The sequence below is a fragment of the Tachysurus vachellii genome, chromosome 8 (genome assembly GCF_030014155.1).
Source record: "Tachysurus vachellii isolate PV-2020 chromosome 8, HZAU_Pvac_v1, whole genome shotgun sequence".
Classification (NCBI taxonomy): Eukaryota; Metazoa; Chordata; class Actinopteri; order Siluriformes; family Bagridae; genus Tachysurus; species Tachysurus vachellii.
In genome coordinates, this window is record NC_083467.1 from 5,008,961 (window position 1) to 5,022,727 (window position 13,767).

The window sequence follows — 13,767 nt, forward strand, 5'->3', positions numbered from 1 at the left end:
ATGATAAGATTCAATAATCAGTTTGATTTATTGATAATGATACTGGACCATTTAAATGCCATTTAGGTTGCCCTGTTTGCAGTGGGCCCAAAGTGTGTCAAATCACATTTGGTCATGCTGAATAGTTCCACCATGAGGACCAATTTTGCCATTTTGACAATGGCAACATGTTTTGCAACGTTTCATATGCAGTTGCTGTTATTACCAGACTTAAACTGTCTGTAGAAACATATTGAGTGGCTGAACATTTTGTTAGTATACTTTAAGGTCCATTTAACCAAAAAACAATTATAAGCCTTTTACACAATGTATGTTATAAATGCATGTGGTTTTCATTTTTAAGTGATTTAGATACATGTACCAGTATTTTTATGTACTTTTATGTAAGCCATCATTTCTGTTAGCAGTTTAGGAGCATACTTTTTGGGACAATTTAAAAGAAATGTTCTTGTAAAGTTGCATTTTAACTTGGACCCTGGGGTAATGTCAGCTCATGTTAAATCTAAATTTTGCCAGTGTTTGGAAATCTGTTCTAACATACAGCACTGTACATTAGAAGGTGTTCTGCTTTTTACAAATAAAAAGCACAGGTTTCTCTCGTTTTGTACAGATGTTTTCAAACAAATCGGGTCTTTACTGCAGATAACACACAAATTTTGTCTCACACAATAGAATTACTGAGTTTTGACAACTGCACTGCAGTTCCTGCATTCACCAGTACTCTTTAGACAACATATTTAAACAGTCATCTCTACATTAACAAATAGGTCTATTTCCTACATACACAGTAAATCACACTGGGGAGAAAAAATGTTTTACTGGTTTAGCATGTATTTATATGATGCCAAATAATTGTGTAAAAAAGTGCTTTATGTGCAGCCCAGAGACACATGATAACAAGATACAATAATATGTTTGATTTAAAAGCCATCCAAACATCATGTAGGTTGCCCTGTTTACAATGAGCCCAAAGTGTGTCAGACCACATCTGGTGATGCGAAATAGTTCCACCATAAGGACAAATGTGCCATTTTTGACAATGGCAACATGTGATACCTTTCATTTGCAGGTACAGGATTTTTCCCAGTTCTGTTGATGAGATGTACTTTTTACATAATGATGAATAAAAAGAGATGATATGGAGCTCAGTTGGGAGATGTCCATTATGAAAGAGTTGTCTATTATCGATTGCTTAAACACAGTACTTCTGTCAAACATTTACAGTGAATGTCATGGTATATATCCTTTTCCGTCCAAACGGCAATTCTGTTGTTTTTTTGGCTATGAGTGGGTGCTCACATTCAGTCATTTGATCCAGTAGAACAACTTGTGATTATTAAATTTGGGTACGTATGTAAGCACGTAAGAACATGTAAAGATCAATGGCTTCCTCTGGAGAGGTTGGTGGATGAAGACTGTTTTCTGCCATGGCAAGGCAACAAATGTCAAACACTGTATTATCACAAGGATATGGTCCTCTCTCACGACATTCCTCCCTACAAGCCTGTATCTTCTGTTGGGATGCCTCTTTAAGGTACTCCCTAGCACCAAAAAGTTGGGGTAGGGTGTACATCATCACTGGACGTCCACATGGGGACACAGCATTTCTGGATGGGCGAATTCTGTGTGTGTTCCAGAGGTGAACAACATCCTGCAGCTCTCTCTAAATATAAAGAAAAAGAGTGGGAAAGTAAGAAAGTTAGTCCACACCTTTGCAATAGCACCTGCAGGCAAAATAAATGCTTATGGTCCAGTATGATACAGTAGAGCCGTTCTCTCAAACAGTTTCATGCATGTTAAATTCTATATTTGAAAACAATAAATCTCTGTATGTTAAGATTTGTGTTATATGATCAGGGTCAGATAAGTCATCCCTCTCTCACATACTGTGTCCCACTAATGCAGAGAAACAATTTTCTTTCACCAAAATGTACATAAAAAAACCAGAATAAAATTAATAAAAGTAGGCTACTCATAGTGCGGTAAATTTTCCTTGTCAGTGTTTTATATTATGATGTTTTTGGGTTAATATTAGATAGCAGTTTGTGCAACATACATATAACAGGATTAATATTACAGCTGCATTAATGTTTGTGTTGCATTTTATTGTTGTAGACGTAGGCTGCTGCTAATTCTAACTACTTATACTGAGATCCATCTCTTAAAAAGTCAACTATATGGGAAGAAGGGAAAAATTGTGATCTACAAATTAATTTCATAATCTAATTAAATAACTAATGGTTATTGTCCATTTGCTTCTGTTATGGAACAGTTGTTAGACCTATGAAATGACATAATTATGCTGCATGTCACAACATTTTGGCATATTGACAAAATCTATAGCTGAATAACATATCACAATTTACATGTCTAAAGCACATTTCTTACCTCTATTATTTCAAGACATGTGAACTGTATTAGACTTTTGTCTAGGAAGTCACCGGAGAAATCGGCAGAATCTTTTAGATCTTGAAATAGGTTGATCCAGAACTGTGCATGCTGTTTCCTCAAAAATCCCCACCAATGCTCTATCCGTTGGTTATGATTGCTTGAGCCATACAAATAGCAATTTCTCGAAAAGTCGTCCGTATGATCATGTCTCATGAACATCTGCATCTGTTCCATGTAACAGTTCTCTGTCCCTAAGTCTGAGCGAATTCGGGTGGCTGTCCCATTCCTTGTTAACACCGCATCAATAAAGTATCCAGCGATGACCTTGGGATCACTACTTGTAGAGTATGCATGTAGCCATATCAGCATTCGTGAAAACCCGTCGATTGCACCATTGATGCAGATCCCATATGGTTTGAGTTTGTCATATGAATCAACATGCCATAAAAAGTTCGGACCTGGATTATGATACAAACGTCGCCGAAGACGATTCCGGCGCCTCAGTTGCACTCCATGGGGATCCAGTATTTTCAACAATTGCCTGATTGTCTCTTGTGTCACCACATAGCCAGCCTGAATGCATTTTAGATGCATCATCTTATATCCGTGAAGCATACCATATCGGTTCAACTGATCCTGGAGAAACACAGCAACGTCAAGCAGATCAGAATGTTCTTTTCGTCTGAACAGGCGCAAAGTCTTGAGGTGTCTGCGCAAAGTTGACGCACTAATAACAATACCATTTATATTACTTAAAGACAGCAGAATCTCCCAATGTCTCAAACCCAAAGTAAAATAAAACCGGATTAAAGTTGAAAGGCGGGACATGTTTACTTCCATGCAATCCACATTAAGTCGTTAATTCATAAAAACAGAGCAAAAAAAATTTTTTTCCTGAAAAATTATCTCATAATTTTGAGATAAGTAAGTCGTTAATTCAGAAAAACAGAGCAAAAAAAATTTTTTTCCTGAAAAATTATCTCATAATTTTGAGATAAGTAAGTCGTTAATTCAGAAAAACAGAGCAAAAATTTTTTTTTCCTGAAATATTAAGTCGTTAATTCAGAAAAACAGAGTAGATTTTTTTTTACTCAAGTGAATGCAATACGTACCTTTCCATGGAATCCAGTTCAAACACTGTCTACACATGTAAAAAAGGATACATACAGTACAGTAATTAGTTTACAGTAGTAAGTGATACAGAAAGACAAACTTCTGCAAGTGTATTTGTATACACACCTTACAGTATTTACATACCCTACACTAGTATAAAGGGCAGTTTACAGTAACGGTTGGCTAGTAGCATAGAATTGTACTGTAAGCATCAGAGCTGAAAGTGTCTGAGTGTACACTTACTTGTACATATTGACATCGTAGTTCTTTGACCCGTTCTGAGTTGTGCTCAAAGGTACTCTGTACACTTGCTTCATGTGTAGCCTTTTGCGTTTGAGGACACGATCAATGGTCGAAAGGCTGACACTGTTCATTCCTTCAAAGTTTGCATTGTCTTCAACAGCTCTTTCCTGTATTTCATGCAGGCGGATTTTATTGTTTTGAAGGACCATATCAACAATGAGATCCTCTTGCTGTTGGGAGAACATAACAGTCCTTCCACCCGCATGTTGTAGTCTTGCAATTCTACAAGAAGGGAAAATGCTTATTTCCCCCCAGTCATTCTGATAACAAAGATATGTACTGGCTCAAATGAATACAGTAAACTTTCAATTACCGAAATAAAAAGAAACATTTACCTGTTTTCTTCTCTGAATGTCCTGACAATGGTGGCCACAGAGAATCTGCTCAAATTGGGTTGAACTCGTAGGCCTGCTTCCCTCATTGTCATACCATGAACAAGAACATGGTCTATGACTGTTGCTCGAATATCATCTGAAATGACTGCTCTTGGTCTTCCTCCTCCTCTTCCTCCTCTTCTTCCTCCTCCTCCTCTTACTCTTACTCTTCCTCTGCCTCTCAGATTGTTTCCCACCATTCTTACATCCACCCAACACACCTGTGCCCTCTGAACTGGCTTATATTCTGGGCAATTGGTTTAATCACATTATTAGAAACAAGTGTGTTCAATTTTGAGTCATTGTGTTTTACAGATGACAACTGTGTTGTAGTTGTGTTTACTGTTTGCCGCGTGTGTTTACCAATTTGCAGCACAAGTGCATCACAGTGCAAAATGTGTTTAGTGAATGAGAATGTGTTTAGAGTTTTGCCAAAAGAGTGTCTGATTTGACAAATTGGTTTAGTTCACTGAACATTTGATTCAGAGAATGGGGTTTAGTGTTTTAGCAATCGAGAAAAACTGTAAAGGAAAATCTTATATACTATATACTAGACATACAGGTCTGAAGAATCATACAGACTGTATACTGGTCAGCATTATTTTATGTATCTGTCTTGTAGTGCATTGTATTGTCTGTTTGCACAACGTTGCACACATTCACGTAATGTGAATAGGTTAATTTAATTTTTTTAAACCTTTAGTTCTGTGTTGTTTTACAGTATACAGCACCAGGGTCCTGCAGGAACGCTGTTTCATTTCACTGCACCAGCTGGATATGGTTGAAATGACAATAAAACCCTCTTGACTCGACTTGAGTCTCAGTTGTTGTCAGCGGGCACATTGTAACACTGCATAGAATGTATCCAGCTATCAATAGTAACTAATCATAATAATTAACTATGATATTCCATACAGTTAGTTATGTAAATACATACAGTTCCCTTTTCTAATTTTATTTAATGCAGTATAAGAATGAGAAACAGACATGGGTATAACTGCAGGACACAAATGAATGCTGGGAAAGTCAATAAGAGATGTTACTAGGAACTATCTCTTGCTATCATGTGAGGATCCATAGATTTATCACATTATAAAAAAAATTGAGGAGGCACAAATAATGGCGAACCATTATTGTTGGTTTGTTGGTTATCCCCATCATCAGTTAGTTTCAAAGAAGATCAGGAAGTACTTAGCCAGGTTGTTTATAGAACATCTGCCATGTCCTCTGGCTTGTGTCAAAAGGAACTGGGAAATACAGTAAAGTATTGTGTAAGGCTAAACTATCATATAAGACTAAACTTTTATATCATCCCAGGGAGGATTTCCTAGTTCCTGTCACCTCTAGCTTGATAGGGAAAATTGTTAGCGATATATATAGTACCTTAATTTTAAACTTTAAACTTTAAATTTTTTTATTCTGTTTATATAGATATGTAAAGCTGCATTGAGATGATGTGAATTGTTAAAAAGCATTATATAAATAAATTATATTGAATGTAATTGAAACTAATTCATTGAGAGCCTACGCAGACAGATTATTATGCACTAAATAAATAAATAAACCAACTTCATTTTCTGATTCTTTTTTATAATTTAATAAATATTTTTACTGACAATTTATCTTGTATGTTTTTTTTTTTGTTTGTTTGTTTTTAAATCAAATTGTTAGAGAGGGATTGTACGCTATATCTCATGGAGTTTGACTAAAATTAAACATTAATTAAAAGGCTGTTCCTTTGTGGCATTGTAGTAGCAGAAAAGCATCTCAGAACACATTGAACCGTGAGGTGGGTTGGCCACAGATGACCACATCAGTTTCCGCTCCTGTCAGCCAAAAACATTAATCTGAGTCGATCATAGGCACAGTCTCACACTGGATAGTTTGACCTTTAAAAGACCAGGTGATTTCTTTTCTATTATATACTTCACTGCAGCTTGAAACCTGAAATCTATGGGGATATTTTCCTCTGATCTCTCTTATGAGCAAGCAGTTTCCACCTGCAGAACTGTCACTCACTCAGTGTGCTTTGTTTATCACACCGTTCTGTGCAAACTCTAGGCATTGTGTAAACTGTTGTGTGTGAAAATTCCAGAAAATCAGAAGAGATCCTAAATACTCAAACCAGCGCATTCATACCAACAACCAATCATGGCATCTGATGCTGATTTGAACATTAGTCTAAGCTCTTGAGCTTCATCTGCATTGTTATATGTGTATTATTTGCATTGTGCTGCTGACAAAATAATAGGTGTGCAGGTGTGTAGGTGTCCCTAATAAAGTGGACAGTAAGTATATGAATAAATAAAAATAAAAAATACATATAAAACTGTGTTTTTACATATACATTTTGTATGTACAGAGAATTTTACTTTAGAAGGCATCTGAAAAATCCCACCTTCCACCTGCTACAGACTCTGATGGTTTAAACTGCAATCACTGAGTTCATTCTCACCTCTTCCATAGCCATCTGGTGCAGCTCAGCCATCACTTAAGGGCATTTACAACAGCAGGGTTATAAAGTGTGCTGGCGCCTGTGAGATTATAGTGAATTCACCACAAACACCATTTTTCTTTTCGTTTGTCCTCAAGTCTCAGGGCCCAAAAGCCAATACTCCCCAGAGCTTTGACCTGAATTAAGCACACCAAGTACCAAAGCACACCTTTGGCCTGATATTATTTCTGAAGTTATACATCACTTTATCTTTAAGAAAACAGAGGCTGGTACAAGTGCAGGTTTTTTATTAAACAAAATCAAATAAACCATCCATCCATCTATCCATCTTCTACCGCTTATCCGGGGCCGGGTCGCGGGGGCAGCAGTCTGAGCAGGGACACCCAGACTTCCCTCTCCCCAGACACTTCCTCCAGCTCTTCCGGGGGAATACCGAGGCGTTCCCAGGCCAGCGGAGAGACATAGTCCCTCCAGCGTGTCCTAGGTCTTCCCCGGGGCCTCCTCCCGGTTGGACATGCCCGGAACACCTCCCCAGGGAGGCGTCCAGGAGGCATCCGGAACAGATGCCCGAGCCACCTCAGCAGTGAGATGACATTCCATGTCCCTAGAGCCAGATTCCGTGTCCGGGGATTGGGCCGCCGAGGCTCCCGCCTTCGACTGCCACTCAATCCAATTTCTGCCTTAATAGATTTCAAATCAAAGAAGCAACAGAACAACACAGGTGACAAAAGCTGCAGCAGTAAAGCTACCAGCTCAGTTGTTCATCTTGACCTTTTGTCTTACACTCCACCACTCCTCCACATCTTCTCCTTCGTTTTCTACTGGTTAGGGATCTAGGGCAACTCATAGAACTATTGTGAAATTTATTTGATAAAGCAAGGTCCGTGACGTCGCCCGGTATGGCGCAACCGGGGCCCCACCCTGGAGCCAGGCCCGGGGTTGGGGCTCGCATGCGAGCGCCTGGTGGCCGGGTCTTACCCCACGGGGCCCGGCCGGGCTCAGCCTGAAGGAGCGACGTGGGGCCAATCTCCTGTGGGCCCACCACCTGCAAGAGAAACCGTAAGGGGCTGGTGCAATGTGGATTGGGTGGCAGTCGAAGGCGGGGGCCTCGGCGACCCAATCCCCGGACACGGAATCTGGCTCTAGGGACATGGAATGTCACCTTGCTGGGGGGAAGGAGCCTGCAAGGGAGGTTGAGAGATACCGACTAGAGATAGTTGGGCTTGCCTCCATGCACAGCTTGGGCTCTGAAACCCAACTCCTTGAGAGAGGTTGGACTCTCTAATACTCTGGAGTTGCCCGCGGTGAGAGGCGGCGGACTGGTGTGGGCTTGCTCATAGCCCCCCAGCTCAACCACCCCGGTGAACGAGAGGGTCGTTTCCCTGCACCTTCAGGTTGGGGATAGGTCTCTCACTGTTATTTGTGCTTACGGGCCAAATGGCAGTGTAGAGTACCCGACCTTCTTGGCGTCTCTGGAAGGGGTGCTGGAAAGTGCTCCGACCGGGGACTCCATCATTCTACTGGGGGACTTCAACGCTCACGTGGGTGGCGACAGTGACACCTGGAGGGGCGTGATTGGGAGGAACGGCCCCCCCGACCTGAACCCGAGTGGTGTTCTGTTATTGGACTTCTGTGCTAGTCACAGTTTGTCCATAACGAACACCATGTTCAAGCATAAGGGTGTCCATCAGTACACATGGCACCAGGACACCCTAGGTCGGAGGTCGATGATCGACTTTGTGGTTGTTTCATGTCGTGGTCATCTGACCTCCGGCCATATGTCTTGGACACTTGAGTAAAGAGAGGGGCGGAGCTGTCAACTGATCACCACCTGGTGGCGAGTTGGATCCAATGGCGGGGGAGGAAGTTGGACAGACTTGCCAGACCCAAACGTACTGTGAGGGTCTGCTGGGAACGTTTGACAGAGTCTCCGGTCAGAGAGATCTTCTACTCCCACCTCCGGCAGAGCTTCAACCAGATCCCGAGGGAGGATCACACTCCTCAGCCTCCCCGGAAAAGTCTATGCCAGGGTACTGCAGAGGAGAATTTGGCTGATAGTCGAACCTTTGATTCAGGAGGAACAATGCGGGTTTCGTCCCGGTCGTGGAACACTGGACCATCTCTATACCCTCGCCAGGTTGCTGGAGGGTTCATGGGAGTTTGCCCAACCAGCCCACATGTGTTTTGTGGATCTGGAGAAGGCATTCGACTGTGTCCCTCGTGGTGACCTGTGGGGGGTGCTCTGGGAGTATGGGGTCCGGGGCCATCTGCTAAGGGCTGTCCGGTCCCTATATGACCGGAGCAGGAGTTTGGTTCGCATTGCCGGCAGTAAGTCAGACTTGTTCCCGGGGCATGTTGGACTCCAGCAGGGTTGCCCTTTGTCACCGGTCCTGTTCATTATCTATATGGACAGGATTTCTAGGTGCAGTCGGGGGCCGGAGGGAGTCCGGTTTGGGGACCACAGGATTTCGTCTTTGCTTTTTGGAGATGATGTTGTCCTGTTGGCTTCCTCAAATCAGGGCCTTCAGTGTGCACTGGGACGGTTTGCAGCCGAGTGTGAAGCGGCGGGGATGAGAATCAGCACCTCCAAGTCCGAGGCCATGGTTCTCAACCGGAAAAGGGTGGCTTGCCCCCTTCAGGTTGGTGGAGAGCTCCTGCCTCAAATGGAGGAGTTTAAGTATCTTGGGGTCTTGTTCACGAGTGAGGGAAGGATGGAGCAGGAGATCGACAGGCAGATCGGTGTATCTTCTGCAGTGATGCAGTCGATATACCGGTCTGTTGTGGTGAAGAAAGAGCTGAGCCGCAAGGCGAAGCTCTCTATTTACCAGTCGATCTACGTTCCTACCCTCACCTATGGTCATGAGCTTTGGGTCATGACTGAAAGGACAAGATCCCGGATACAGGCGGCCGAAATGAGTTTCCTCTGCAGGGTGGCTGGGTGCTCCCTTAGAGATAGGGTGAGGAGCTCGGTCACTCGGAAGGAGCTCAGAGTAGAGCCGCTGCTCCTCCACATTGAGAGGAGTCAGCTAAGGTGGCTCGGGCATCTGTTCTGGATGCCTCCTGGACGCCTCCCTGGGGAGGTGTTCCGGGCATGTCCAACTGGGAGGAGGCCCCAGGGAAGACCTAGGACACGCTGGAGGGACTATGTCTCTCGGCTGGCCTGGGAACGCCTCGGTATCCCCCCGGAAGAGCTGGAGGAAGTGTCTGGGGAGAGGGAAGTCTGGGCATCCCTGCTTAGACTGCTGCCCCCGCAACCCGGCCCCGGATACGCGGTAGAAAATGGATGGATGGATGGATGGATGGATGGATGGATGTGCTTCATGACTGTATTTGCAGACTTTGACATTTTATGATAGCTATATGTACATTAAGGAAAATATTTCGTTTTTACACTGTGCTCTGTAGTTCTCTAATAAAAGGGTATTTCATGCTATTCTGTATCACATGTAGTCATGCCATCTCCTCCTGCTCTTCCGTTGTGGACAATGTGACTGTAAGGCAGCGCTGATTATTCATTCATTCATTCACCTTCTACTGCTTATCCGAACTACTCAGGTCACGCGGAGCCTGTGCCTATCCTCAGGCGTCATTGGGCATCAAGGCAGGATACACCCTGGATGGAGTAGCGCTGATTATTATTATTATTTTATTTTTAATACATTTTGAATTACGTTTGGATTTTACTAGATATATATAGCCTAAAACAATCGGCACAAATAACACTGTTGGATTTAATCTTCATGATAATGTGGATATAATGTATGAAATGGAGTGAAAATTAAATGTCATTAATTCTTATAATCGTTCTTCTCACATGTATTTTCTACAATCTAACTTCAGTTCACGACCTCACCATCTGTGTCGCCAATGTGTCTATGTCTCCAGAATGTGCGTGCGCACGTCTCAAAGTTTGCTTAAAAGTGCGCACATTTTCAAGTTTGTTTTTTATAGATCACAACCTTTGCGCGAAAACTGCTTTATAAATGATAACTGCATGCTTTATAAATGAGACCCCAGGTCATAGTTTCTCATTTCACAGATAAAGTCATGATCATGTAAAGCCAGAAAAAAACTCACTCACTCACTCACTCACTCACACAGCCACTCACTCAATCACTCACACAGCCACTCACTCAGCCACTCACTCAATCACTCACACAGCCACTCACTCACTCACTCACTCACACACCACTCACTCACTCACTCAATCACTTAATCATTCACACAGCCACTCACTCACTCACTCACTCAATCACTCACTCACTCACTCACACAGCCACTCACTCACTCACTCACTCACTCACTCAATCACTCACACAGCCACTCACTCAATCACTCACACAGCCACTCACTCACTCACTCAATCACTCACACAGCCACTCACTCACTCACTCAATCACTCACACAGCCACTCACTCACTCACTCAATCACTCACACAGCCACTCACTCACTCACTCAATCACTCACACAGCCACTCACTCACTCACGCAATCACTCACACAGCCACTCACTCACTCACTCAATCACTTACACAGCCACTCACTCACTCACACAGCCACTCACACAGCCACTCACTCACTCACTTAATCACTCACACAGCCACTCACTCACTCACTCACTCACTCACTCAATCACTCACACAGCCACTCACTCACTCACTCAATCACTCACACAGCCACTCAATCACTCACTCAATCACTCACACAGCCACTCACTCACTCACTCAATCCCTCACACAGCCACTCACTCACTCACTCACTCACTCAGCCACTCACTCAATCACTCACACAGCCACTCACTCACTCACTCACTCACTAAATCACTCACTCACACTTACTTACTCACTCACTCAATCACTCACACAGCCACTCACTCACTCACACAGCCACTCACTCACTCAATCGCTCACACAGCCACTCACTCACTCAGTCACTCACACAGCCACTCACTCACTCACTCAATCACTCACTCACTCACACACACCACTCACTCAATCACTCACACAGCCACTCACTCAGCCACTCACTCAATCACTCACACAGCCACTCACTCACTCACTCACTCACACACGCACTCACTCACTCACTCAATCACTTAATCATCACACAGCCATCACCACTCACTCACCACACTCACTCACTCACTCACATCACCTCACTCAATCACTCACTCACACTCACTTACTCACTCACTCACACACACAGCCACTCACTCACTCAATCACTCACACAGCCACTCACTCACTCACTCACTCAATCACTCACACAGCCACTCACTCACTCACTCAATCACTCACACAGCCACTCACTCAAGTACTCAATCACTCACACAGCCACTCTCTCACTCACTCACTCAATCACTCACACAGCCACTCACTCACTCACTCACTCACTCAATCACTCACACAGCCACTCACTCACTCACTCACTCACTCAATCATTCACACAGCCACTCACTCACTCACTCAATTGCTCACTTACTCACTCACTCACTCAATCAATCAATGACACATTCAGTCACACACTCACTCAATGACTCACTCACAGTCACACAGCCACTCACACACTCACTCACTCACTCACTCACACAGCCACTCAATCACTCATGCCATGATGCAATCACTTACTCACTTACTCACTCACACAATGGTTCATTCACTCACTCACACTCACTCACTCACTCACTCACTCACTCACTCAATCACTCACACAGACACTCACTCAATCACTCAATCACTTACACAGCCACTCACTCACTCACTCAATCACTCACACAGCCACTCACTTACTCACTCAATCACTCACACAGCCACTCACTCACTCACTCACTCATTCACACAGCCACTCACTCACTCACTCAATCGCTCACTTACTCACTCACTCAATCAATCAATGACACATTCACTCAATCACACACCACTCAGTCACTCACTCAATCACTTAATCACTCACACAGCCACTCACTCACTCACTCACTCAATCACTCACACAGCCACTCACTCACTCACTCAATCACTCACACAGCCACTCACTCACTCACTCACGCAATCACTCACACAGCCACTCACTCACTCACACAGACACTCACACAGCCACTCACTCACTCACTTAATCACTCACACAGCCACTCACTCACTCACTCAATCACTCACACAGCCACTCACTCACTCACTCAATCACTCACACAGCCACTCACTCACTCACTCAGCCACTCACTCAATCACTCACACAGCCACTCACTCACTCACTCACTAAATCACTCACTCACACTTACTTACTCACTCACTCACTCAATCACTCACACAGCCACTCACTCACTCACACAGCCACTCACTCACTCAATCGCTCACACAGCCACTCACTCACTCACTCACTCACTCACTCAATCATTCACACAGCCACTCACTCACTCACTCACACAATGACTCACACAGCCACTCACTCAATCACTCACTCACTCACACTTACTTACTCACTCACTCACTCAATCACTCACACAGCCACTCACTCACTCACTCACTCACACAGCCACTCACTCACTCAATCGCTCACACAGCCACTCACTCACTCACTCACTCACTCAATCATTCACACAGCCACTCACTCACTCACACAGCCACTCACTCACTCAATCACTCACATAGCCACTCACTCAATCACTCACACAGCCACTCACTCACTCAGTCACTCACACAGCCACTCACTTACTCACTCAATCACTCACTCACACTCACTTACTCACTCACTCACACACACAGCCACTCACTCACTCAATCACTCACACAGCCACTCACTCACTCAATCACTCACACAGCCACTCACTCACTCACTCAATCACTCACACAGCCACTCACTCAAGTACTCAATCACTCACACAGCCACTCTCTCACTCACTCACTCAATCACTCACACAGCCACTCACTCACTCAATCACTCACTCAATCACTCACACAGCCACTCACTCACTCACTCACTCAATCATTCACACAGCCACTCACTCACTCAATCGCTCACTTACTCACTCACTCACTCAATCAATCAATGACACATTCAGTCACACACTCACTCAATGACTCACTCACAGTCACACAGCCACTCACACACTCACTCACTCACTCACTCACTCACTCA

The 13,767-nt window shown here is 43.8% G+C and overlaps 1 long non-coding RNA gene across 1 annotated transcript; it reads right to left on the reverse strand.

Moving 5' to 3' along the window:
* Positions 1-4: 4 nt before the first annotated feature.
* On the reverse strand, positions 5-2,450 carry LOC132849876 (uncharacterized). The gene is made up of 2 exons (XR_009648936.1): positions 2,389-2,450; positions 5-1,663 (listed from the first exon to the last, which is right to left on the reverse strand). It is a non-coding gene; the product is annotated as an uncharacterized LOC132849876 (long non-coding RNA).
* Positions 2,451-13,767: the final 11,317 nt, after the last annotated feature.